Source organism: Prionailurus bengalensis, chromosome B1 (assembly GCF_016509475.1).
Source record: "Prionailurus bengalensis isolate Pbe53 chromosome B1, Fcat_Pben_1.1_paternal_pri, whole genome shotgun sequence".
Lineage (NCBI taxonomy): Eukaryota > Metazoa > Chordata > Mammalia > Carnivora > Felidae > Prionailurus > Prionailurus bengalensis.
Window position 1 is genome coordinate 165185911 of NC_057344.1, and position 25335 is coordinate 165211245.

Sequence of the window (25335 nt, forward strand, 5' to 3'; positions counted from 1 at the left end):
TCATTGGAAATGCAATGGTCTAAACCTCCTAAATCTGTTTTAAAAGTAAATTTCCTAAAGTCACATGACAAATTTTTGGTGTTTCAGCACTATTAAAGTAACGGGAAGTGTTTTGGTTATATTATTTTAAGGGAAAAATATCTTAATGGAAATTTTTAGTGAGCTTGCTTAAATTAGGACAATTAAGTCTTAGTTTCTGCAATATAATTTTGTTAAAAAAATTACTTTGAAACATTAACTAGGGCAGGTGCTTATCGGTAAGAATCAAATTCTCTCTTGGTACTGTGATCTTCATACTGCATTTAGTTTGAAGTGATGAAAGTTTTTATTTTGCAAACTGAGAACCTATAAGACAAAAAATGTTTCACGTAGCTCATGGTGTGACAGGTTTATGAAAGGCTTAAGAGATAAAATTGTCCTAAGTGAAAGATTACATTCCACATAGGATTTATGTAACCAGTAGCGAGGGTGAAAAACCTGATGAGGTGGGAGAAGTGACTCAGTTCCTAGCTTTGCGCTCTCCACTTCTATTTCCTCCCCTTTCTAATCCTACATGAGTACTCCGGTTTCAAATACAATCACAACCTTAATACAGAAGTCTGATATATTAAAAGATACATGCTTATTGTTTTGCAATGAGTCCCATTTGGACCATATTGAAACTTTCTATAACACTCTCCTTCTAGGACAGTTGAGGAGAGATGGTCCTAGAACTGGATGAGTCTCAGATTCCATAAAGGCATAGATCTGTCTTATTCATTGTGTCCTTCACTACCTAGCTTGATAAACCACTGGGCTCGACAAAGGTAGCAGAAGTAGGTCTATTTTTATTTATTATACTCTAGCTGGTGTTAGGTTTCTAGAAAGCTTAAAATTTTTTCTTTCCTTTTTTGCTTTACTCTAATAAATCTTCCAGTTAGTATTTACATCTAGCCTTGTTATGATTTGGACATTATGATTTGGATATATTAAAATTCTTAAGAACAGGAGCATAACCTATATTAGGAAGTTGGTTCAGAGACAACATTCCAAGGGCATTATTCTGATGACCCTGAACTCCACTAAATGGAGCCAGGGACCAAATATTGTCTTAACATAAAGCAAGATTAAAGGAAATGAAGCAAACCAGGGACCTAGGAGAAAAAGGATGATTTAAGTGCTGTGGAAGGAAGTTTCATTTGAAACCACAGATATGGCAATTGATACTCGTATACTGTGTCAGGTTTTCCCTATAAATGTAGAGACTGCTAACACCGAATTTTGCAGCCAATTGAATTATCACTGGCATTTGAACTGCGAGCATCCATCTTTGGGAAACATTTTAAGTTAAAGATTATTTTAAGAATTCTGGCTGAAACAGAAGAATGTCACTTTCCTTTATAAAGTTGTTCTTGGACTTTTAAGTTAGTAGGAAGACATTAACAGAAGAGGATTGAACTTAGTCTTAAAATAACCTTCTCTGTGATTTGTTGGCCATAATATGATTTCTCCTTCCCCCACCTTTTGTTTTTACCTAAAAAAACATTGATTTCTGGTTTCTTTCCTTCTTTCTTTCTTTTTTGTTTTTGATTTCTAGTTTCATATCACTGTGGTTAGAAAAGATGCTTGATAGGATTTCAGTCCCCTTAAATTTATTCAGACTTGTTTCGTGTCCTACCTGATCTATCCTGGAGGATGTTGCATACATACTTGAGGATGTATATTCTGTTGCTTTTGGATGAAATGTTCTGTATATATCTGTTAGGTCTGTTGGGTCTAACATGTCATTTAAGGTGATGTTTTCTTATTTTCTGTCTGATCTATCCATTGATGTAAGTGGGGTATTAAAGTCCCCTGCTGGGACGCCTGGGTGGCTCAGTCAGTTAAGCAGCCGGCTTCGGCTCAGGTCATGATCTCCTGGTCCACAGGTTCGAGCTCCCTGTTGGGCTGTGTGCTGTCTTGACAGCTCAGAGTCTGGAACCTGCTTCAAATTCTGTGTCTCCCTCGCTCTCTGCCCCTCCCCTGCTCATGCTCTGCCTGTTTCTCTCTGTCTCTTTCAAAAAAAAAACCATAAAATTGTTAATGTTCTCTGTTGGTATTATATGGCTGTTTCTCCCTTCATGTCTGTTAATGTTTGCTTTATATATTCAGATACTTCTATATTAGGTTCATAAATATTTATAAACATTCTAGTCTTTTGTTGGATTGACCCCTCTATCATTATATAGTACCCTTTGTCTCTTGTTACAATCTTTGTTTTAAAGTCGATTTTTTCCTTTTAAAAATTTATTAAAAAATTTTTTTAAATGTTTTATTTTATATTTGAGAGCAAGAGAGACAGAGCAAGAGCAGGGGAGGGCAGAGAGATGGAGACAGACTCTGAAGCAGGCTCCAGGCTCTGAGCTGTCAGCACAGAGCCTGATGCAGGGCTCGAACCCATGAACAGTGAGATCATGACCTGAGCCGAAGTCAGACGCCCAACTGACTGTGCCACCCAGGCGCCCCTTAAAAATTTATTTTAGAGAGAGAGAGAGAGAGAGACCATGGGAGTGAGGGAGAGAGAAAGAGGGAAAGAGAGAGAATCTCAAGCAGGCTCTGCACTGTCAGAGCCCAATTCGGGGCTCAACCTCATCAGATCATGATCTGAGCTAAAATCTAGAGTCAGATGCTTAACTGAGCCAGACTGAGCCACTGAGGTGCCCCTGAGTTTTTGGTTATATATCCATAAGTATAGCTACCCTGGCTTTCTTTTGGTTTCCATATGGAATATCTTTTTCTATCCCATCACTTTCAGTCTGTGTGTGTTCTTAAGTCTAAAGGAGTCTCTTGTGGGCAGCATATAGATTTTGTTTTTTAGTCCATTTAGCCACTCTGTCTTTTGATTGTAGTATTTAGTCCATTTACAGTTAAAGTATAATTATTGATAGGTATGTACTCATTGCCATGTTGTTAGTTGTTTTCTGGCTGGTTTTTGCTCCTCTTTGTTCCTTCTCTTGCTCTCTCCCTTTGTGGTTTGCTGACATTCTTTAGTGGTATGCTTATGGTCCTTTATCTTTTGTGTATTTACTACCGGTTTTGTTTTGTAGTTAAGTTTAACTGTAACTATAACAAGTTATATGTATAACAGTCTATTTTAGGTTGATAAAATAGTTGTCAACTTAAGTTTGATTGCATTCTAAAGCTCAACATTGTTACTCCTCCCTCGCGTGTTTTTGATGTCACATGTTTCATCTTTTTTTCTTTGTCCCCTTTCTCTTTTAATCTTCTCCCTGCTTCAACTCTCAAAAAAAGTACCCAGAGATTAAGTGCAAGGAAACTCAAAGAACCAAGGTAAGCCAGCCCAAGATTAGCAGGCTCCCTCGCACAGGGGCCAAAGTCTGGGCCAGAGCCTGGAAGTAAAAGCTGGTGCAGAATAAAGTGGTTCTAGAGGCTAGCAGTAAATGGGGTACCCCCAGCAGGGCCAGGCTGTGTAAGAAGTGGTGTTTGTTGGCTTTGTCTAAGAGCTCCTTCCCAGAGGCATCTGGAAACTGGGCACTGTGCACCCCATAGAAGGCCAAGACTAAGGTCCTGGCTCTAGAGAAGGCACCCAAGCAGTGGAAAGCAGCCCATGGCAGTAAGCGGTCATGGACTGGACAGACCTACATCTTTTTATCTTGTGTGTGCCTTATCTAAGTTATCCCTTAACTAGTTACTATAATCATAGTTATTTTTACTGCTTTTGTCCTTTTAACCTTAATAAGTGCTGAATCCATTATTTTCATTATTATTATATTTATCCTTCCAGTGAGATTTACTCTTTGATATGTGTTCCTGTTACTGACTAGCACTTTCTTTTCAGCTTGAAGAGGTCATTTTAACATTTCTTGTAAGTTTGATTTAGTGGCGATAAACTCCTTTGGCTTTTGCTCATCTGGAAAACTCTCTCTCTGCAATTCTGAGTAACTTTGCTTGGTTGGAAGCTTTCTTCTTTCAGCATTTTAAATACATGTGTCACTCCCTTCTGGCCTGCAAATGGTCTGCTGAAAAATGTATTTATAGTCTTATGGGGGGGGGGGGTTCCCTTTTAGATAACAAGTTATTTTTCTCTTGCTGCTTTTAGGGTCTCTTTGAGTTAAGCTCATATGAATCTCCCTGGGCCTCCTGGATCTGGATGTCTGTTTTCTTCTCCAGGTTAGGGATGTTTTAAGCCATTGTTTTTTCAAATAAGATTTCTGTGCCTTTCTTTCTCTTCTGGGAGCCCTGTGATAAGAATGTTAGTCCATTTGATGTAGTCCCATAAGTCCCTTAAGCTATGTTTTCTTTTTTCTTTTTTTTCATTATTTTTCTAGTATTTCATTTCTTTTTCTTGCTGCTCTGATTGGGAGAGTTCCACTGCCTTGTCTTTGAGTTCACTTATCCTTTCTTCTGTGTCATGTAGTCTGCTGGTGAACGCTTCTAGTGTATTTTTCAGTGCAGTCATTGTGTTCATCAGCTCTGTAACTTGTGTTTAGTACTTCTGTATATTTTCCATCTCTTTGTTGGAGTTCTGTGTTTATCCATTCTTTTCCCCATTTTCTCCCCAGTTTGGTGGGCATCTTTATGACCATTACTTTAGAACTCTTTATCAGGTAGATTACTTACCTCTCTTATCATTAAGGTTTTTTCCTGAGGTTTTTTTCTAAGAGCTAGATCTAGGCTCTGTTCCATCTGGTGAAAGTCCTCCAGGATCCCCATGATGTCTGCAAAGCTGCTGGCCTTGGACAGAGAGACCCAGTCATCCTCTTCAGACGAGCTGTGGGTTGGTTTGTGTTGTGGTTTGCAGCCTTCAGGGCTGGCAGAACAGAGCAGGGGGGGATAATGGTAGCTCAGGGACCTCTACCTTGGTCTCCTTGGTGATGCCACTAATGGCAAAGGAAGTTGTACAGTGGAGTGAGGATCCAAAACCAGGTAAGGGAGGAGAGACATTTGAACTTCCTGGAGATAAGAAATCTGTTGTTAATGAAACCGAAGGTGTATCAGATGCTGCTATCTTGGCAATCCGGCCGTGCAGGTAGTTCAGCTCATCCTGCAGCACTGTGGTGTGACTTTGGGCTGGCAGTGCTGGAATGGTCAGAAAGATGGTCACCTTAGACCCACGCAGGTTGGGCACTGAGGCATTGTGCTGTGTGACAGTTAGAGGGCTAGGCTTCCAGGTGTGCCTCAGGAGCCACGTGTCACTCCTGACCCGGACGTATATCTCCTCTTCATCACAGCATTCCAGGCAGTGTCGGCCAGAGCAGGGATGGGGGGCACATCTTTTAGACGCAGGTCAGACATGTTGGGTATGGGGTTTCAAAGGATGCCCAGGGACATGGCTTCAGGGGGCAGGTTGGTCCCAGTTTTTCTCACTACACTTTGAGTAGCCCCATGTGGCTTGTTTTACCAAATTGGGATGGTCACATTGGCTTCCATTCCTGATATTTCAACTGGCTCCTGCACTTGAAGAGTGAGGCAGCTACTGGGCAGCCCTAGGGACTAGGGGAGGCTGGAGGCATGACTCCTTCATATCAGGTACTCTTCCTAATGACCCTTCCTATCACAGTGGGCTGCCCTCCCCCCCATGTTTTTTTTGTTTTTGTTTTTACTTTTGGTGAGGCAAATTTATTCTTTATGAAATTAACACACAATTTACCTTAACTGTGTTTAAATCTTGTTTTGAGAGGTCTCTAGCTTTTGTTCTGAAAAAATATATTGAAATCATAATTGCATTTTGATTTGAGAAGTTTGTTTCATAGAATTCCACATAACAGCTTATTTTAAAATAGAAGAAAACCCAGGTGAACAGTGTTTCGCCATTCATTTAGTAGCTTTGTCAGTTTCCATAGCTGCAAAGTTGAACATTTATAGAAATGGGTTTCTTTGGGTTAAAATGGTGATGCGTGTAAAGCACCTAACCTACTTCCTTGTGCATAGTAGGCCCTCAGTAATTAGTGGTTGTTATTGTTATTATTGGCTACTTAATTAATTTGGATTTCTAGGGCACCATTTCTTTGGGTACAGCGAACCAGAACTGAATTCTTCCCTTCTGTATTTGTAATTTATTTAGACTGACTTCACCACTGTAAAGAATAAAGCCTATTGGTGGAGTGGGGTGGGGCTTTTTGACTTTTGTGTGCAAGTCCTTGTAGAGTTACTGGATGTACTGGAATGTGAAGGATTAAGCTTTGTGGCATGTTCTATATGGTCATCCATAGTGACCAAACTCATTTGGAATGTTGTTTTGTTACTAACTTTGAAATGTGTTATTTTCCATACAGAGGATTTTGATCTGAATACATTGCTTATTATCTTTTATAAATTTCTAGAGCGAGAGGAACTGTCAATCAGTGTAAACCTTACCCTACACAGTGCTTCCTTTCATAAACATGGGGAGGAGGCATTCCCGAGATAACCATTTCTGGGATAAAGCCAGGCACCATTGTGTAACTAGGACAATACAGGATAGCACCCAACTTTGGGGCCTGTCACACTGGGAAGTCACAGCTCACAGGCCTGCAGTGAAATAGTCATGTTTATTGAGCCTTAATTTTTTTATTTTTTTAAATCAGTGGCTAGCCAGGTCCTCAAATAGAGGCACAAAACCATTCATATCTTTGTAGATTGTCGATTCAGTGAACCTTCTGGCGACAGAGGTTGTGAGCCCCACTTACTTGGTGAGGTCGCCCCTGTCTCCTCTTCCACTTAAACTTGATGACTGTTTCTACCTGATTGTAGCTTGAACACATTTAGGTAGCTTTCTTTCTTTCTTAAAAAAAATTTTTTTTAAAACATTCATTCATTTTTGAGAGGGAGAGAGAAAGAATGGTAGCAGGGGAGGGGCAGAGAGAGAGGGAGACACAGAATCAGAAGCAGGCTCCAGGCTCTGAGCTGTCAGCACAGAGCCCGACGTGGGCTCGAACTCTAGAACTGTGAGATCATGACCTGAGCTGAAGGTGGCGCTTAACCGACTGAACCACCCAGGTGCCCCTAGGTAGCTTTTCTTAAAGCACTGAAACTTGTCATCAACATGTATCTCTCTTCTGGCTAGTCTGTAAGCTCCTGGACGGTGGTGGTTGTGTCGGTATCACTTAGTGCAGATTCTGGAAGCTCAGAGTTGACCATTAGTCACTGTTAAGTTCATGTCTCCCTCTGGCTAATGGAAACTCCTCAACATTAACTGGTCCAATAAATATCATTCGATATTGCCTCTAACAATTCTTTAATGAAAACTTGTAGAGAAGCTAATCCCCATCCTGTATTTCTCCCATTCTACCTATTTTTCTTTCTTTCTCCTCTGCAAATACACATTCTCTATTTCATTTAGGAAATTCAAATCCTTTGTCCTTTAGGACATTGCAAATCCTTCTCCATGAAGGGTTTTCAACATATGTTTAATTTTAGTTGTAATTAAAATTTAGAAATCTGGGAAGAGGTGAGAAATACGAACCAGAACTGGAAATTTGGAATTGCTCCTTAAAATACATTATTCTTTTAGTAATGAAAATATATTTGTAAACGTTTTCCTCATTTAAGAGTCGGAAATTGTGGGGCACCTGGGTGTCTCAGTCGGTTAAGCATCCGACTTTGGCTCAAGTCATGATCTCGCAGTTTGTGGTTCTGAGCCCTTTGTCGGGCTCTGTGCCGACAGCTCAGAGCCTGGAGCCTGCTTCAGATTCTGTGTCTCCTTCTCTCTCTGCCCCTGCCCTGCTTGTGCGTGCATTCTTTATTTCTCTCTCAAAAATAAATAAAACGTTAAGAAAAAAAGAATCAGAAATTGTGTTAATTTTGGCTAAATTCTCTTATTTTAGGTAAATCATATGGAAAGAAAGTGAGTTGTGTTACAATTTTAAAAAAAAAAATTTTTTTTTGTTTCAACGTTTATTTATTTTTGGGACAGAGAGAGACAGAGCATGAACGGGGGAGGGGCAGAGAGAGAGGGAGACACAGAATCGGAAACAGGCTCCAGGCTCTGAGCCATCAGCCCAGAGCCTGACGCGGGGCTCGAACTCCCGGACCGCGAGATCGTGACCTGGCTGAAGTCGGCTGCTTAACCGACTGTGCCACCCAGGCGCCCCGAGTTGTGTTACAATTTTAAGGTTATCATGAGAAAGGGTCCTTTATTGCATCACATGGCATTTTATAATATCATATAAAAGGTATAAAGATTGGCTTTATTGTCCTTATTTATAAAAGGTTTTACTGGGATTTAGAATTGGAAGTCTTTTATGTAGACTCTTTTTTTTTTACCCCCCCCACTTCAATTAAACTGTAATAATTTATTGAAAGTTAGTATATATAGGAAGAAACTTTGATGTCATTGAAGTTTATTTTGGAGAAAATATTCCTTCTAAGACAAAGGCAGAGGAGACCATTTGAGCCAACAACTGGTGAACTTTGGAGTACTATAAATCGTGGTTGAATTATGAAAGTTGTATATTGTCCAGTCCTCTGCTGTTCTTTTTTGTATGTACTAGGCCTATGTTTTGCTCATTTCCTTGCTAATTAATAATGTGTCATGAAGCAGGTAGAGAAACAAAGGTAAGATTGAAACTAAAAGTTAGTGTTTAATTTGATTCTGCGTTTTAGAATAGTTTTACAGTGAATTGTTTTTATACATTTATGGACAACATGACAAGAATAGTATTTGCTTTGTGACATAGATATTCTGTATACATATACATAATAAATACACAATGTATATTTTAACATTTTTATGCTTCTGAGTTTCCAAATAATATACATTAGCACTGAGTTTTACATTTAATAGTGTGCAGAAAACCTATATTTAATGGCAGAAACCTTTGCTTTTATGCTTAGTTTGCATATTATTAGTTGAATTTAATCTTTATTTAATGCTTCGGTATTTTTTGGAAGCCAGTTTGCTAGGTGCTGTGGGAGATGTAATGATGATTCTTACCCTTTAGGGACTCCTACTCTCAGAGCTAACTCTTAGAACCACAGAATTTTAGAACAGGAAGAACTTTAAGAGATTCTCTTCTCTTGGATGTTGTGTGTGCACGTGCATGTCCAGCCCTCTTCAGTGTCTTCTGCCCCCTTCCTCCCCATCTTCCCACACATGGAATAATGTCCGTTTCTGTGCAGGGGAGAGAGGAGTTGAAGCAGGCAGGTGATTGGCTGGTATGGAATGTGTAGCTTTTTGAGTACTCTCTCCCACCACCTTTGCTGGTAAGCAGTAGGAGATGCAGGCCATTTTTTTTTTTTTTTAAGTCCGGGGATTTAAAACTATGAATTCCAGAAATTGTTTTAGTGGGTAGTGACTAGAATATAGCACTTTTTAAAAATAGCTTGGAAATTTACCAAAGTGTATTGCAGATTATTATTTCAAGTATATCATGTGGGTGTGTGTATACACACACACACACACACACACACACACACACACACGTATACTGGGTTGTTATATAAAATGTATTATAAGTACATTTATATACAATGTATTTTTTTTATTGCAACAAAGAGTTTGGAAACACTCTCTAATCTGTCCATTTCACCCTTGTTTTAAACCTGGGGAGCAGCCATTGATATGCTTATCCCTAGATAGATGACTTACTCCTTATACAGTGCTCTCCTATTATCATGACCTCCTTCAAGGTAAACTGTTTGCTACACAGGTAGAAATATACACAGGTGGTATTTTACCACAGTTCATCTGAATAAAAGATATGCAGTGAGGTAGTTTTTTTAAATTACACTGCCTCTGGGTACAAAAAAACCCCACTTTGGTGGATCTGTTAATCTGTAAATTTTGTTTTATGATGGGCCTAACTTAGTACCAAGATGTGATTTAAGCACCAAGAGAATTTGGATTATTTAATACTAGTACATAATACAACTACTTATCAAATATTCATGTGGGCACATACAGAGGCATAATTGTATTCTTGTAATGCACAATATAAATACTAATATTGTTTTGGAGAATCAGCATGGTATGCTGAAGCCATGGTTTGGAAAAAGGCATTGTAGTATGTTTTTATCTGTGGGAATTACTGGCAAGTATAATTGAGAGATTCTAAATACTGTAGTTGTTTACTTCCCTTTTGAATTTGGCTTCAATAATTTTCGTCTTGCTTTTTTTAAAATAACCCTTGGATTATTCTGTAAGACCGAGGGTACAAGCTAAACTATGATTGTTTTATTGATTTTATATCTTTTAAAGATTTAAAGTTTCCTCCCACCAAAAATAGTTTAAAAAAATATTTCAACAGAGAGAGTGGAATGAATGTTCATGTGCCCATTCCTCAGCCTCAACATTTATCAACTCTTTGTTATCTCTACCCACTCCCTTTTTCCAGTTCCCAGTTATTTTGATGCAATCCCTTGGTCATGAAACATCATCTGTAAATATTTCAGGATGTATTTCTGAAAGACAGACTTTCATTTCTAGTTTTATACAGTAGAATCCTCACCTGTTGGGGAATTTACTAAAGTTCTGAACACTCAAATTGTGTTTGGGATATTAGAGTGATATAAAGGAAAAGTGAGATCCTACAAATGGGCTAAATGGAAAAAGCGAAATACCTGATGAGCAGATGTACCAAAAAACAATAGAGGGGTGACAATGAAAAAACCCTTCAATAGCTTTTAAGTGCCCATGTGGAAAAAAGACAGATGAGCATTTTAAAAACAAGTTTCTTTATTTTGAGAGAGTGAGTGAGCATAAGCAGGGGAGGGGCACAGAGAGAGAATCTCAAACAGGCTCCACGCTGTCAGTGCAGAGCCCAATGCAGGGCTTGATCTCATGAACTGTGAGATCATGATGTGAGCTGAAATCAAGAATCGGATGTGTAACCAACTGAGCCTGCCAGGCGCCCCAGCTTTTTTGAACACCTAGTGTGTGTCTACATTCTGTACAGGTCAGTGGGGGAATGAAGCCAAGTGTATTTCATACTACTTGAGATAGAAATTCTGCCAATACCATACTGTCTTGATGCTTACAGCTTTGTAGTAGAGGTATTGGCACAAAAACAGACACATAGACCAATAGAATAGAATAGGGATCCCAGAATTAGACCCACAAAGGTATGGCCAACTAATCTTTGACAAAGCAGGAAAGAATATCCAATGGAAAAAAAGACAGTCTCTTTAGCAAATGGTGTTGGGAGAACTGGAGAGCAACATGCAGAAGAATGAAACTAGACCACTTTCTTATACCACTGACAAAAATAAACTCAAAATAGATAAAAGACCTGAATGTGAGACAGGAAACCATCAAAACCCTAGAGGAGAAAGCAGGAAAAAAACCTCTCTGACCTCAGCCACAGCAATTTCTTACTTGACACATCTCCAAAGGCAAGGGAATTAAAAGCAAAAATGAACTACTGGGACCTCATCAAGATAAAAAGCTTCTGCACTGCAAAGGAAACAATAACAAAACTAAAAGGCAACCAACGGAATGGGAAAAGATATCTGCAAATGCCATATTGGATAAAGGGCTAGTATCCAAAATCTATAAAGAACTCACCAAACTCCACATCTGAAAAACAAATAATCCAGTGAAGAAATGGGCAGAAGAATAGACACTTCATGAATTGGCACTTTTCCAAAGAAGACATCCAGATGCCCAACAGACACTTCTCAATGTCACTCCTCATCAGGGAAATACAAATCAAAACCACACTGAGATACCACCTCAGTCTGGTCAGAGTGGCTAAAATGAACAAATCAGGAGACCATAGATGCTGGCGAGGATGTGGAGAAACGGGAACCCTCTTGCACTGTTGGTGGGAATGCAAACTGGTGCAGCCACTCTGGAAAACAGTGTGGAGGTTCCTCAAAAAGTTAAAAATAGATCTACCCTATGATCTAGCAGTAGCACTGCTAGGAATTTACCCAAGGGATACAGGAGTGCTGATGCATGGGGGCACCTGTACCCCAATTTTTATAGCAGCACTTTCAACAATAGCCAAATTATGGAAAGAGCCTAAATGCCCATCAACTGATGAATGGATAAAGAAGTTGTGGTTTATATACACAATGGAATACTACATGGCAATGAGAAAGAATGAAATATGGCCTTTTGTAGCAACGTGGATGGAACTGGAGAGTGTTAGGCTAAGTGAAATAAGTCATACAGGGAAAGACAGATACCATATGTTTTCACTCTTATATGGATCCTGAGAAACTTAACAGAAGACCATGGGGGAGGGGATGGGGAAAAAGTTACAGAGAGAGAGGGAGGGAGGCAAACCGTAAGAGACTCTTAAATACTGAGAACAAACTGAGGATCGGTGGGGGGGTGGAGGAGGGGAAAGTGGGTGATGGGCATTGAGGAGGGCACCTGTTGGGATGAGCACTGTGTGTTGAATGGAAACCAATTTGACAATTATATTTAGTATAAAAAAAGAGATAGAAATTGTTTCTAGATTCTTTCTTGAGGGAAATTAGAAGATGTGTACAATGACTGCCAATTAAGATATTTACTGCAATATTATTTATAGCAGTGAAGAACCTCACTCAATAGTAGTGAAATGATTAAATGCATATATTTACAAAATAGTATAATATTTTGTAATCACTAGAAATGATACAATGTGACACCGATTTTATAAAACATCTAGGGCATATTGAAAGACCTGAAGGAAATTAACCCACATACTAACATGAATTAGTAGTGGCTATTTCTTAGGTGTTAGAATTATCAGTGATTTTTATTTCTTCATTACTTTTTTTTGAAGTGTTGCACATCTGTCAGTGTATATAAGTTAATAAATAATAAACATTTATTGAATACTTTGTGTCAATCACTAAACATTTTCAACTTTTTTTAAAGGTTTATTTTTTTTTAATGTTTTTTTTTGTTTGTTTGTTTTTTTGAGGGAGAGAGAAAGAATGTGCTAGTGGGCGAGAGGGGCAGAGAAAGAGCGAGTGAGAATCTTAAGCAGGCTTCAAGCTCAGCACAGAGCCCGATGTGGGGCTCAATCCTACAACTGTGAGATCATGATCTGAGCTGAAATCAAGAGTCAGATGCTTAACCAACTGAGCCACTCAGGTGCCCCAAACATTTTTCATCTTTTATACTTAATTCTCCTAATAACCATAAGAGGTTTAATTATCCTTATTTTGTAGATGAGGCAATGAAAGCATGGAGAGATTGAGTACCTTGACGATTTGATTCTATCCTTCTACATTTACTCTTTGCTCTTTTTTTAAATTTATTTTTTATAGTAATTTCTACACCCACCATGGGGCTTGACTCACAACCCCGATGATCGTTTTCGACTTGTGCTTTGTTTTGTCCCTGTCTCCAGCATTCTGCTCATAGAAATAATGGTGCAGTGAACATCTTTGCAGATAAATCTGTGTGTGCATTTCTGATTATCTTCCTAGAAAAACAGGGTCATAAAATTACTGGATCAAAGAATATAAAACATGTTAAAGGCTCCTGATGCAAATTGTGAGATTGCATATGACAAATGATCATTTCTCCTTAAACTTAAGATGTTTTGGGGCTATAAATTTGGGAGAAATAGGTCATCTAATCATCAAGGGGGATTTTTGCTTTCATCATTGTTCTTCTAAAAGACCTCTTTAAGCCTGCTGGAGAGACCATAAGCAGAAAAAAATAGGAGAGACAAACCGGAGTTTAAAGTGGGGCCATATACTGTTATGACCTTGTGGCCATTTACTTTTTCATTTTTCTGAATAACTTAAAGCTTGGATTAGCCCAGCAACCTTTCTATTGCAAATTGTTTTATCAAAATGTACAAAATATCTGTATTAAATTTGCATGTAATTTCTTTGATATTTTACCTGATAGGACCTCAGGATCATAATTAGTTGAAATTTCCATTGTGTCATTTCAAAAATAATAGATATAAAAGGTACAACACATTGATTAGAGACTGTAATGACCCTAGAAACTGTTATTTTTAAATAAAAAAGACTTTCTCCTCTGTTTTCTGTCCCTCCCCCCCATTTTTTCCCCCCTAAGGAATCACTCTCTTTTTGTGACAAGCAAAATCCAAAATTTTGGGTTAATTAGCTGACGGTTTCTGTTAAGTGATTAAGGTTTTATTGTCATTCTCTTGAGCATATCTTCTTCCAAAGATGCTGTAGGGTGACTTTGATTCAAAGACTAACAGAAGATCTGTGCAGGAGGAGGGAGATTTTAACTTAAGGGGATCTAGAGAATAATTAATGAAATCAGAAATTTCTCTGGTGAAGTTACTGAAGACATTAGGATTGAGTTTTCTAGAAAGATAAAGGGTAATCTGGCAGCCTGAAAATTTGTGAGAGGTATAATTGGAATAAATAAAAAAAACATTACATTGAAATTTGAAGGCCGTAAATATTTTCAAGGAGAAAAAGTACTATTTTTTACTCTGAATAGTAAAATTATGAAACTACCATAAACGGCAAGTAGAAAATAAACACGAGGAGGGTTTTTATCAGGGCTTCTTAACCCATGATAAACAATTGGATGAGAAAGGTTCATATGTTGCAAAATTAGATATATATATGAGCATTTAGAAGGAGAGGCCTTCAGCAGTTCTTTCAGATTCTCAAAGGAACGACTCCAAAAAAACTCAAGCTCCTATCAGAGTGTAAACGTGACAGGAGGTCAGGAATTTTTGTCTGTTTTATTCACTCCTTTGTCCCTGGTTCCTGGCATGTAGGTCTCCCCAATCGATATTTGTTCAATGTACAATTTCTGTACATTTCTGCATGGCATAGTTACAACAAGAGATTTGTAGCAGTTAGAGATTGGAATACGTTCCGGATTTAGGGAGATTGATTTTACTGGTGTGCTTCTACATTTATTTAAAGTTTTTGTTTTGGTGTTTAAATTTTTTTTTTTTTTTCTCAACGTTTATTTATTTTGGGGACAGAGAGAGACAGAGCATGAACAGGGGAGGGGCAGAGAGAGAGGGAGACACAGAATGGGAAACAGGCTCCAGGCTCCGAGCCATCAGCCCAGAGCCTGACGCGGGGCTCGAACTCACAGACCGCGAGATCGTGACCTGGCTGAAGTCGGACGCTTAACCGACTGCGCCACCCAGGCGCCCCTGGTGTTTAAATCTAGATGAGTAGGGAGAACATTCGTGTGATAATTTTGTAATTGAATTCCTTCTTTTTTTTTTCTATGCCAACATGGAAATGTAATAGGAAAGTTATTCTAAACCATACATATTCATTCATCAGTATATTAGAAAATGTTGTGCTCTGATGCTATTTTCGTTCATTCATGAATGAGACCTTTGTACAAAACTTCCCCTTAAATTTTTGAATGGAAGATTTTGCGAATTGTTTTCATTAGATCAACTAGTATGATACTGGCTAAAAATGTAAAATCAACAAGATGTTGACAAATTTACCTGCAGAGAACGTTGCTTCATCAGCAAGAAATGTATGCAGTGAAGCTTTATTTTACCTCACTATCATTATACAGCATTTTTTTTAGCAGGCGATACAGTATAATCTGTGATTACATTAGTCAGCGTAATAAGTTTCTGTACTCTTTAAAACTGAAATTTGAGAGAAGGTTAAAAAGAATGACAGAAGGGTAAAATGCAAGCCTGTTTTAAAAATTGTAAAAATGAGAACATTTCTAAGATAAGAGAAAAAGTGAATTTCTAAAAATTGAACTGTGACGGGAACTGTAGATTTTGTGAACCATCAGTTTTCTCTGTTAAAGGGATGATTGTAAGTTCTTTATATTAGTGATTTTTACCAGTCAGACATGAAAGATAATCTGAGTAACTGCTGCCTGTATTCGATTATATGTGAGTAGATTTTTCGTACTTGATAAGATCTCTGCCAGATTTAAAAAATTACTGGATTTTTATATTTTCCATAATTATTTTTGCTACTGTGAATAGGAGCTGTGATTATTCTAAATTTATTTGAAAATGATCGCATCCTTATTCTAAAAGGCTGTCAGAACATTTGGATCATTTTGGTCTTTTGCATCATTTAAAGAGGCCTTGTGAGATTCCCGGAATAATCTTAATAGAAGGGCAGGAATGTGCCCTCATAGATTACATATCTTGCAGTCTGGTTCCTTTCTTTAGTTGAAATCTGATGAGTTTCTAGTCACTACACATTCTAGTATTCAAGTCCAGTTGGGCCTTGAACAGCACAGGTTTCAACTGTGCTGGTCTACTTGTACGTGGATTTTTGTGGATAAAGGCAGTCCAGTACAGTTAATGTATTTTCTCTTATGACTTTCTTAACATTTTTCCCCTTATTGTAAGAATACAGTATATAATACGTGCAACATACAAAATAATGTGTTAATCAACTGTGTGTTATCAGTTAGGCTTCCAGTTAACAGCAGGCTATTAGTATTTAAATTTGGGGGGAATCCAATTATACGGTTTTTGACTGCGCAGGGATCAGCACCCTTAACCCCTATATTGTTCAAGAGTCAGCTGTGTAAAATACATCCTGAAGTCAAATTTAGAGTGTTGAGTTGGCATCTTGGAAATAACTTAGGCTGATCTTTTTACCCAGTGGGATAACCCTTTTTATAGCATTTTCTAGCAACCTTTGCCTTAAAAACAGTGAGCCGGGACTTCATTTCTTTATGAAGCAGCCTTTTCACCAATTATGTAATAATTATTCTGCGTGTGGCGTTGAAATCTACTTTGAGCTAGCCACCATAACTGCCTTACTCCCCTTTTCAGATTAGGAGGTATACAGACAAATACTGAGAATATCATCATGAACATCACTGAGATTCATTTACTCTTAGTTTTTTTGCTCTGATTGCTTGAGATTATTATTTTCTCTATCAAAGAAAGACCTATACTTCAAGGGTCTTGAATTAAGATATAATTAAGATACATTCAACTTGTAGATTTCTGTTCTTTATAATTCTAGTAATTCTGCTCAGAAAGGAAGTGAGGTTAATGTGCCATCTGAACCCCGATTCAACTTTCTCTTTTACTTTTGAACTGAAGGGAAATAAGGCTGTCCTTGGAGGACCTCATTTGACCTGAGATCCTCCCAAGCACCAGAGCTGGGCCATTGTTCTCTTTATTTATTGCACATGGAAGCTTCTAGATAATTTTTCTTGCTGCAGGTTTAAAGCCTTGCCCCTTCAAAGCTTGTGCTATTTGGCTATTTATAGTCTCTTCAGTGTTGTTAAATACCAACTGACCTCCCCAAGTCACTCTTGTTTATATGACTTTTTTCTTTGAGAATAAGAAACTATAGCATTGATTACGTGTATACCATGACCACAGTTACCTAACCTGTTTGACCTGAACCATGTGAAAAGTAGTGATATCAAAGTAGTAATAGAAATTACTCTTTTTGTAGATGAAATACTCCTTACGTTAATCAAGTGAAATGAAAATTAAAACAAGTCCCATGTTAAGTAATATATATGGAGACAAGATGGAAAAAACAATTGACATGCAGAAAGAAACCCCAAACCAAAACAAAAACAATAAAAACCACCCCTGCTAAAAATGATTATAACCCGTAAAGAAGGTTAAGGAGGTATAAACCAACTATTTCCTAGGGTGACCAAAGTGAAAGTTGGAAATAGGAAGGTTATGTATCTATTAAGGAGGTATTGGAAATACTAGATGGACATCGGGAAGTCTTAAAATGACACAGTGCCCTGACGGCGTGGTTACAAGAGAAAACATATTTTTATAAAAAGCTTGGCTTAAGCTCTTGCTATGTCTGAACAAGAGGCTCATTCAAAAGTGAAGCAAAACGAAAGACCTGGGCATGCTGGTACAAATCAGACCTCTTTGAAGTAGTTGTAGTATTCCTGAAACTGATTTGTACTCCAGTGGTAACTGGTTTAGTGATTTGTCCTAGAAGATGAAGTGAAAGTTTAAATTTCATTAAACATGGACTATTGCATGACTGTACTTCCCACTATGGACAGAAAAGATCTGTTGCAAATAAAAGCTTTATTTGCTTTGAGGGAGAAATGATTCCATGAACCTAAGATGATGATACTTTAGTATCAAGAATTTTGGCAGAGTTGTAGATATCATTTTGTTAACAGGTTAGGAAATATTTGGTGGGGCAGTCAAAAATTCGACTTAAGTTCAGGGGTGCCTGGGTGGCTCAGTCGGTTGGGTGTCCAACTCTTGATCTCAGCTCAGGTCATGATCTCACGGTTCTGTGGGTTCGAGCCCCACCATTGGTCTCTGAGCTGATGGCACAGAGCATGCTTGGGATTCTGTCTCTCACCCTCTATCTCTCGTTCTCAAAACCAAACCCGCTCGCTCTCTCTCGCGCTCAAAAACAAACATTAAAAAAATCTTTAAAAATATTTCTAGTATGTCTGAATGATATTGGTTATGAATAGGTGCAGATGAATTAGTGTCTTATTCGTATTTACCAGTTTTTTTGGCTTCACAGATTTGGTTTTAGTCATGATTTAGTTGATTATGCCTGTGAACAAATGGAATATCATATTTCTAACTTGGCTAAAGGAATTTTAAATAAAGGTTAAGTACAAAAATAATATTTTAGAGAGTAGTTAGTCTCTTCTCTTGGGTTGAGGATTAAATTCACTAAATAGAGAATAGTAAGAAACCAGTTACAATTTAAAATGAAGGTGAGTTTGAGTTTTCAATGCCAGAGTTAAAAATGTAGCCTATTTACTGAAAAATGCCGCTACTGAATGTGTACCATTACATGAGTTCTTATGTATAGTAAAATGACCACTCCCTGCATAGTAACCATCACATTATTAGAGGTGTGGTATAATAATTCATAATCCATGTCTCCCTCAGTTAATACAATTGGACTTTGAAGAATATGTATCTCAAGATGAGATAAATATTAGGCCTTGTAGATATATGAACTATTTTGCCAACTATTTATTTTAGCAAATAAAATAAAAATATATTAAGTGTATTATTGCTTAATGAAGGTATTGACATGTTAGTTCAGTCATTGACATTAGTAAAAGCATTACGTGTCACTGCAAAGAGAACAAAGGGAGTGGGAAACTGTAGATTAAAAGGGATTTAATTGACCCAGTAACAGTTGCCTGTATGGATTTTGTTTAGATCTGGATTAGAACAGACTTTAAAAAAAAGAAAACACTTATGAGACAGTTGAGGAAATTTGAGCATTGATTTGGCATTTGATGTTATGAAGAAATTATTATTAATTTACTGTAGATATTATAATGATATTGGCTTATGCTTCAAAAGCAAATCTTTGTCTTTTTTATTTTTATTTATTTTTACAATTTTTAAATTTTAAAAATTTACTTCCAAGTTAGTTAGCAGATAATGTAATAATGATTTTGGGAGTAGAATCCAGTGATTCATCCCCTACATACCCAGTGCCCATCCCAAGTGTCTTCCGTAATGCCCTTTGCCGATTTGGCCCATCCCCTCACCCATAACCCCTCCAGCAACCCTCAGTTCTGTATATTTAAGAGTCACTTATGGTTTTTTCCCCATCTCTGTTTTTATATTATTTTTGCTTCCCTTCCCTTCTGTTCATTTATTTTGTGTCTTAGATTCTACATATGAGTGAAATCCCGTGATACCTGCCTTTCTCTGACTAATTTTGCTTAGCATAATACACTCTGGTTTCATCCATGTGGTTGCAAATGGCAAGATTTCATTCTTTTTGATTGCCGAGTAATACTCCATTGTATGTATATGCCACGTCGTCTTTATCCATCCATCCATCGATGGACATTTGGGCTCTTTCCGTACTTTGGCTATTGTCGATAGTGCTGCTATAAATATTTGGGTGCATGTGCCCCTTCGAAACAGCACACCTGTATCCTTGGGTAAATACCTAATAGTGCAATTGCTGGATCGTAGGGTAGTTCTATTTTTAATTTTTTGAGGAAACTCCATACTGGTTTCCAGAGTGGCTGTACCAGTTTGCACTTTTACCAACAGTGCAAAAAGGGTCCTCTCTCTCTCTGCATCCTCACCAGTATCTGTTGTTGCCTGAGTTGTTAATGTTAGCCATACTGACAGGTGTCAGGTGGTATCTCATTGTGGTTTTGATTTGCATTTCCCTGATGATGAGTGGAGTTGAGCATTTTTTCATGTGTCTGTTAGCCATCTGGATGTCTTCTTTGGAGAAGTGTCTATTCATGTCTTTTGCCCATTTCTTCACGGGATTATTTGTTTTTTGGGTGTTGAGTTTGATAAGTTGTTTATAGATTTTGGATACTAGCCCTTTATCTGCTATGTCATTTGTAAATATCTTCTCCCATTCCATCGGTTGCCTTTAGTTTTGCTGATTGCTTCCTTCACCGTGCAGAAGCTTTTTATCTTAAAACAAATTTTTTTTTAATGTTTATTTATTTTTGAGAGAGAGGGAGAGACAGCAGCAGAGTGTGAGCAAGGTTGGAGTAGAGAGGGAGACATAGAATCTGAAGCAGGCTTCAGGCTCTGAGCTGTCAGCACAGAGCCCGATGCAGGGCTTGAGCTCACGAACCTCGAGATCATGACCTGAGCTGAAGTCGAACACTTAACTGACTGAGCCATCCAGGTGCCCCCAGAAGCTTTTTATCTTGATGAGGTCCCAATAGTTCATTTTTACTTTTGTTTCCCTTGCCTCTGGAGACATGTTGAGTAAGAAGTTGCTGCAGGTAAGGTCAAAGAGGTGTTTGCCTGCTTTCTCCTCCAGGATTTTGATAGCTTCCTGTCTTATGTTTAGGACTTTCATCCATCTTGAGTTCATTTTTGTGTGTGGTGTAAGAAAGTGGTCCAGGTTCATTTTTCTGCGTGTCGATGTCCAGTTTTACCAGCACCATTTGCTGAAGAGACTGTCTTTATTCCATTGGATATTCTTTCCTGCTTTGTCAAAGATTAGTTGGCCATACATTTGTGGGTCCATTTCTGGGTTTTCTATTATGTTCCATTGATCTGAGTGCCTGTTTTTGTGCCAGTACCATACTGTCTTGATGATTACAGCTTTGTTGTTGTTTTTTTTTAGTTTATTTATTTTTGAGACAGAGAGAGACAGAGCATGAACGGGGGAGGGTCAGAGAGAGAGGGAGCCACCGAATCTGAAGCGGGCTCCAGGCTCCGAGCTGTCAGCACAGAGCCCGACGTGGGGCTCGAACTCTTGAACTGTGAGATCGTGACCTGAGCTGAAGTCGGACGCTCAACCTACTGAGCCACCCAGGCACCCCAATTACAGCTTTGGTAGTACATCTTGAAGTCTGGAATTGTGATGCCTTCAGCTTTGGTTTTCTTTTTCAGGATTGCTTTGGCTATTTGGGGTCTTTTGGGGTTCCATGCAAATTTTAGGATTGTTTGTTCTAGCTCTGTGAAGAATGCTGGTGTTATTTTGATAGGGATTGCATTGAATATGTAGATTGCTTTGGGTAGTATCAACATTTTAACAATATTTTTTCTTCCAATCCATGAACATGGAATAGTTTTCCATTTTTTTGTGTCTTCAATTTTTTTCATAAGCTTTCTGTAGTTTTCAGTGTATAGATTTTTCACCTCTTTGGTTAGTTTTATTGCTAGGTATTTTATGACTTTTGGTGCAATTGTAAGTGGAATTAATTCTTTGATTTCCCTTTCTGCTGCTTCATTATTGGCGTATAGAGATGCAACCAATGTCTGTGCATTGATTTTATATCGTGTGACTTTGCTGAAATCATGAATCAGTTCTAGCAGTTTTTTGGAAAAAGCAAATCTTTACCTTAGAGATACATACAGAATATCTACAGATGAAGTGGTATAATGTCAGGAATTTGTTTGAGGATAACCCCGAGTGGTGGTAGAGGGGTTGAGGGGCAGGTGGGATATATCAATGAAACATGATTTGCTGGGAGTTTATAATGGTGGAGTCATCATACTATTCTGAATAATTTTGCATTAGTTTGAATTTTTTTGTGATAAAGATTTAGAACACATCTAATGCGACATTGTTGAAAGGATACTGGGAGCACTAGGTGACACTGCTATATAATGTATTCAGAAATTAAGATGGATATGAGCAACAAATGTACTTATAAGCATGTCTTATGTATAAATCTTGTATTTTGTTTTTCTTTAGAGCTGAAGCCATTTATTTGAATCTTGGATGATTAGCACCTAAATGCTTAACTCTCAAAACTACTCAAGAGTCCCACAGTCAGGATTAGATGATTCAAGTTACCACCAAGAAATTACTGTCTTAAGTTCTCCGGTAAGATTATACCAATATTCTAAAGGCTAAATAGTGACTATGAAGGCTAAAAAGATTTTTAAATGCTATATTTGAGCCACTAGCTTCTATTAGAATTCTTTTAATGTTTGTTTACTTTTGAGAGAGAGAGCGTGTGTGTGAGCTGGGGAGGGACAGAGGGAGAGGGAGACAGAGGATCCCAAGTGGGCTCTGTGCTGACAGTATAGAGCCTGATGCAAGGCTCGAACTCACCACCATGAGATCATGATCTGAGCCAGTCAGACACTTAACTGGCTGAGCTACTCAGGAGCTTCTATAATTTTTTAATCCCGACTACTGTGGCAGGAGTTGGAAGTTGTGATAACCAACCAAAGATCTTAGAAATATCAACATGCAACAAGGCTTTATGGCATTTCCTGCTCACAGATTCAGCTAGTAATGGGTACAGTCTTGCCTCTGGAATGCCTTGTTTTCCCCTTGCTATATGTCTCAGGATGGATCTTCCCAAAGCTGATGCTGAAAAGGAGTTTGGCTTCCAGGATGTTCATTGGGGATCAACACCTGTAAAGAGAGGAGGTTAGGAAGCAGATTAGGCAGAGGAAATTGAATTGCAATTCAGACTTAACAAAGCTTTGGCCACCCTACAGGAAGTTCTGCAGTTGTGAGGGTTTCTTTCCCTCCATAAGTAAATAGTAAGCTCTTTGGGGACAGAGACCTATTTTCAATGCCCTTGCACAGGCCATTGTAAAGCTGCTCAGCAAATATTTGTGGAATGAAAGAAATCTGAGTAATATCTTGTGGGTTTTTTTTTTGTTGTTGTTGTTGTTGTTGTTGTTTTTTCTGTAACACCCAAGCCTTGCCTGTCCTTTCCCCAGATGAAAGTGCAGCTTAGAGCAATGGGGTTATTGGAGACACAGGTGGTTGTCCTCTATATCATGAGCAAACATGGAGGTAACTTGCCCTCTATAATCAGCCTGCTATAAACCACTGTTTCTGGGCTCCATAAGATAAGGAGGACCTGCATCGGGGCCCAAGGAGAACCACTAAACAGGAGTTGTAAAGAATATGAGATCCTAGGGGGAAGGCGGGGAGAAGATCCTGGAAGACACAGTGACAGCTTCTCGGTACTGAGGCATATGGATTATGGTTCTAACCTGTTGTTTTTTTTCCTGTGTGTGGGGAATAGGCTGTTCGGATGTGAATTTTTATCCTTTTATGCTCAAGGGTTAAGAGAGCATCTTAGAAGTCTTTTTTTAAAAGTCAACTTGTCTTCTAGTAAGTATGGTCCTGCTTTAGTCTTTCATTTGATTTCCTTGTTTTTCCCTCATTTTTACTGTAGGATTCCCTGAGACAGGATATGTGTTAATAAATCCTCTAAAATTTCCCTGAACTTTACTAATGTATTATTTACTGCCTTGCATGTAGAGACCTTCAATTATTACCTTTTAAATGAATGAAATAAAAAATAATTGATTCTACACCATAATTAATGTGTTGTAGAATAAGTGTTTAATAAGGATTACACTCAGCAATTCAGGACCAGAAATTTGCTTGTTTTTACATTACAGTTTTTTTTATAAGACTTTTTAAATTTTTAAGTAATCTCTACACCCAACATGGGGCTTGAACATAACAACCCCAAGATCGAGAGTCACATGCTCTTCTGACTGAGCAAGCTGGGTGTTCCTATACATTACAATTTTTTCTGATGCCTATTTAGACTCTTTTATGCTTCATCTTTTAAAATATGTAAGTTACTTTCTTCAGGTTGACTATTAGAAGAAGGAGATTGTACTTGTGTTTCACTGGGTGAATTACATTTATTTATTTTTCATGATTAACATGTATATCCTTCGAAGTTTTAAATTTGATTATTTAGGGAGTTTATGCCTTATCTGATCCTTCTGTATTTTTATGTCCTTCTTGCTTACTTAGCACCCCACCAGAGGGCAGGCAAAGGAAAGGAGAAAAGAAGATACTGATTTCAGTTCCCAAATTCTTACATAGGCACCTTTCACTTGCATATTTTGTTGTGCTTCTGGGTGATGTGAAGACAATAGGATCATCTGCCTTTTGCTATTTTAAAATATTTAGTAGAATGCTCAGTTATTTGGAATTAAATTATGTAAGGTTGATTTCCGGAATTATAGAACTAAATAAGTATACTTTAAATTCTTCAACTTTATATTCTCAGATCCATGTATTTTTAAGTTATCCATCTTTTCTTGGTAATTCATGCCACTGTTTTCATTGCTACTATTGATCATTACGATTGACTGTAAGGAGAAGATTTTGTGTTTAAAAGTACACTAGAATGTTCACAATACAGTGTCAAGTTTTAAAATACTCCTTTCAATGTCCCATAACACTTGATGTTTCTGAGGTGATCAGGGAATTTTCAGAATGATAAGAATTATCTTTTGAAATTCAAGTTACTGTTTTGCTCTTTTGTTGGAAGTTTCTTTAAAAGAAAGACACGCCTCAAACGAAAGTAAATTTGCCTGAACATTATCACAGCATAGGTTTTAAAGTCTAGATGAGGACGCTAAATATTTTATGGTCTCAGTATTGCCGTTAACACCCATTGTACACGGACACTAGATGTGTATATGAAGTGCAGTTTCATGGTCTCTAGCTGTTTGGCCTGTTATCAGTACGAACAGCAAATGGTGTCCAAATCAGCTTCAAAACAGCTGGCAGTTGACTTGCTGGCATTTAGCACCACCTAAGTACACAATGACAGTTTTTTGCTCTTTGACACAAAGAATGTACCTTCCCTTCTCACCGGGAATCTGGTGCAACCATCTTTCTGTGTGCTTTTGGATCAAGTAATGCAGAAGAGCCTTAAAATGGATTTTTTAAAGAGAGTCGTTCCTCCCATTCTTTCGGGAGATGTGGTTTTGGACACTAGAGATAGTTTTCGGGAAAGCTCCCCAAGATTACTTAAGATGAAACGTCTTAGTTTACTTTCATCAGAGAAGATTGTAGATGAGAAAGATGGAATCCATTTCTGTCACACTAATTATGACAAACACCAGCATCACCAACTAGGTAAAGTAAAAATGTACTATTTTCAATTCTTTAAAATACTTTAGGAAAGGAAAATTATTTTTGTAAGTACCGTTCTAACGAGCATACGTTTTTGTTTTGAAAATCAAGTTTATTAAAAATGTTTAATATAGTAAATGTCTATTTGGTCTAATTTTTTTTATAGTATCCAAGTTTTTGTTTTGAGTTTAGATGGAGAAATATTGATGGTAT

The 25335-nt window shown here is 37.9% G+C and overlaps 1 protein-coding gene and 1 pseudogene across 8 annotated transcripts in view; one reads left to right on the forward strand and one right to left on the reverse strand.

The window, feature by feature from the left end:
- Positions 1–25335, forward strand: part of FRYL (FRY like transcription coactivator) — a 272325-nt gene that overhangs the window by 48351 nt on the left and 198639 nt on the right. For all 8 annotated transcript variants that reach the window (XM_043572703.1, XM_043572706.1, XM_043572705.1 and 5 more), the window contains exon 3: positions 21964–22095. The gene's annotated coding sequence lies outside the window, so the exon portion shown is untranslated. The remainder of the gene's footprint in view (positions 1–21963; positions 22096–25335) is intronic.
- Positions 1248–5434, reverse strand: LOC122469398 (annotated as a pseudogene).